The sequence below is a fragment of the Miscanthus floridulus genome, chromosome 11 (genome assembly GCF_019320115.1).
Source record: "Miscanthus floridulus cultivar M001 chromosome 11, ASM1932011v1, whole genome shotgun sequence".
In the NCBI taxonomy this organism is placed as follows: Eukaryota; Viridiplantae; Streptophyta; class Magnoliopsida; order Poales; family Poaceae; genus Miscanthus; species Miscanthus floridulus.
In genome coordinates, this window is record NC_089590.1 from 100304119 (window position 1) to 100307812 (window position 3694).

The following is a 3694-nucleotide window of genomic DNA, read 5'->3' on the forward strand; positions in this document are numbered from 1 at the left end:
GGGACCTAAACCCATCTCAACCCTGCAAACACCACCTCCTTTGTAAATGTGCTAACTCCACCAAGTGTACACCACCATGTGTATGTGTGTTAGCTTTTCACAATCATTTCCCAAAGGATGTTAGCCACTCAACTTGCCACGCCACTCGATCCTAGCGACAATGCAAAGTTAGATCACTCGAGTGGCACTAGATGACCGATATGCAAACAAGTTTGCCCCTCTTGATAGTACGACCATCTATCCTAAACCCGGTCATAAACTTCTCTACACACCTATGACTGGTGAAATGAAATGCCCTAGGTTATACCTTTGCCTTGCGCATTCCATTCCATCTCCTTCAACATCGATGCAACACATGCACCAACACGATCAACAATGATATGATCCACTTCATATCATCACATGATCATATTGGTTCATCGATCTTAACTTTACTTGCTCTTCACCATTGCCATCGTCCATCGGCGCCAAGTCTTTGCTCAAGCTTCACCGCCACGCGGTCCATCACTCCAAAGCCTTCGACTTGCCCTTCATGCTTGCAACCAGTCCATCAAGCCAAGTCTTGTCTTGATCTTCTCCACCTTGATCACATGACTCAATGTCATGTCTCATGTGCAATCAGCTCCTTCATCATCACATGTGTGAGCTTTACAACATCTTCAAGCCATTTTCACCTTCATGGCATATGTTGCTCACACACACGTACCTATGGATTAATCATCTGTGTATCTCACATAAACATAATTAGTCCACCTAGGTTGTCACTCAATTACCAAAACCAAACAAGGACCTTTCAGATGGCTGAGATGATCAAGTTCATGCAGCAAATTGGCCAGCAACAAGGTTGGGCGATCCCACAGACGTTGCTTGCTCCAGATCCACCTCTACAACGTCCTGATTCTACCCCGATGAGTATAAGTACGAAGTTTTACTTTCTATGCTCAAACTTAGAGAAACCTAGTGAAACCTAGAGAAACCTAGTGGTGGTGGTGTGGTGGTCATGGTGGTGGTGGTGGTGTGGTGTTGGTGGTGGTGGTCAAAATGTTGTGGTGGTCATGGTGATGGTGGTGGTGGTCATGATGGTGATGTGGTGGTGGTGGTGGTGTGGTGGTGGTGGTGGTGAAGTGTTGGTGGTGAAGTGTTGGTGATGGCGGTGATGTGGTGGTGGTGGTAGTGGCGGATATTTATCTCTTCTCTTGTCGCTCACGTGCAATCTCTTCTATTTTATGCAGCATCAATCGGGGGCGGCGTCGAACCACCTCGTAGGGTCGCCGGGATCGCGCTTTGGGCCATCCCAACCCGGACTGTCGCCGTGAGCTTCAAATGGCAGCCGTTGTGATATAATGCACTTGTGAACTTTGTAAACTATGCTTGTGTGTTTGGACTTTGGACTTGGGAGTCGAGATTGTGATACTTGTATGCTATGTTTGTGTTTGTGGTGGATTGTGATATACATTTGTATTATATATATATATTTGTGTGATATATAGTTGTGTTATATATATATATATATATGTGTGTGTGTGTGTGTGTGTGTGTGTGTGTGTGTGTGTGTGTGTGTGATGTATATCTTGTTTGCAACGATGGAAGACTAAAAACCAAAAAAAAATTAAATTTTTTCACTTCTTTGCCAAGTGTCATGACCATGACACTCGGCAAAGCTGAGAATCTGGGACACTAAGCTTCTCAGCTTTGCCGAGTGCCATGGTCAAGGCACTCGGCAAAGAAAATTAAAAAAAAATAAACTGCTTTGCCGAGTGCATACCTACAGCACTCGGCAAAGAAAATCCAAAAAAAAAGAAAACAAGCTTTGCCGAGTGCCAGATGCAGGCACTCGGCAAAGCATTTTTTTAAAAAAAAATAAAATAAAAAAACACATTTCTTTGCCGAGTGCCGACGCGTGACACTCGACAAAGGGGTCGTCACTGTGACCTGGCCATCACGGCGGCTTTTCTTTACCGAGTGCCGTCGTGGCACTCGAGAAATTCTTTGCCGAGTGCCCGATATGCGGCACTCGACAAAGAAGCCTTTGTCATGAGGAGATATGCCGACAACTCTTTGCCGAGTGCAGCACTCGACAAAAGCTTTGTTGAATACAAAGTCTTTTTTGCCGAGTGCAACTGCACTCGGCAAAGCACGCGTCTGCTATAGTGATATATATTTAAGCAGCAGAGCGTAGAAGCTGCACTGCACCAACGCTAGCTGCTCCACGGGCGGCACACTGAATGGTTCACTACATCGCATTACATAGACAAGCGGCATGCAAGTTGTTGGGTAGTGACAGAGAGTGGTTTCACAATGGCAAGTAATCAATCAATCAATCAACTGCATGCAGGAGTAGTTAAGCAAGCGAAGCGACCAGACCAGCACCGCACGCACACGCACGTCGTGCCGCCGACGGCCTCCCATTTTAAAGTGAGGCGAGCCTCCGGCACGGCATGGTGACACCGACTGCATGGCATTGGTACTGTATTGTTTCGTCTTGGTGGTCGATGGTGATGGAGACGATGAGCGGCTTCGGTGATGGAGACGATGAGCATGGAGGGAGGAGCTAGGCAAAATTCTATACTCTTATAAAGTAAAATCTTACCGATAATTTTTCTTGACATGCAAGGTGTCCATCTCAAGCATTTCAATGCTATCACTTGCATACAAGGTGTCCACCTCAGCAGTGTACTATTACTTATAATTTTCTTATAAAGCAAAAACCCCACTAGCAATTTTTCTTAACATGCAAGGTCTTCACTTCAAGCAGTCCACTACTATCACTTGTATGTAAGATGTCCAACTCAACAGTCTACTATCACTTGCAATTAAAGTTCACTGGCACAAGCATGCTACATCCACTAATTTACATTTAGTTGTCCATATCAGCATGCTACACTGTCCACTAACATTAATTTATAATAATTAATCTCTTTTTAAGAATTGTAATAGTTAAATTTCATTCCAAATCAGTAGTTCCCACAACAACGCGTAGGGTGTTCTTCTGGTATATAAAGTGGTTAAAGCTAACTTATGACCACTGCGCTGCAAGCACTCGAGCGAGACGTACTATAATACGCGCTCTTAGAGGGTGTTTGGTTCGAGCTACTAAACTTTAGTAGCTACTAAACGGTTTAGTCACTTCTAGTAACTCTAGAGTTACTAGAGAGGACTAAAACCCTTTTAGTAGCTTTTAGTCATAGCGTTTGGTTAAAAAGATACTAAAACGACTAAAAGCTACTAAATTTAGTAGCTACTAGACGAACCAAACATGCTCTTAAACTAGCATTTAGTTGCTTGGAGACGAGTTGCGTGCATTGGTTTTGGTTGAACACAACACAACACTGTGCACTCGTCGCTAATGGCCCCCCTTGCCAACTATAAGTCTGATGGCCCCTCTTGCCAAATGAGTAGCAAGCAGGGTTTGCCCAGACCAACTGAAACACCGCGCCAGGTTTGGGTTTTTTTTTTGTCAATGTGGTTGATAAGCCAACTGATGCTGTTTTATTATGAAAGAAAAAAACTATGCCATGACTGATAAGTTCAAGCGGACGTGGAACCACCCAAGCCGCGAACGAGAAACCCAAAAGGCAACATTTGGTTGCAGCAACCAAAACGGAACAGCAGGCCCCCCTTATGTGACAATCGCACCAAGTCATCAATGCAAGCATCCTCTCTCAAATCAAAAGAAAAAAAGGGGGTGGGGGGT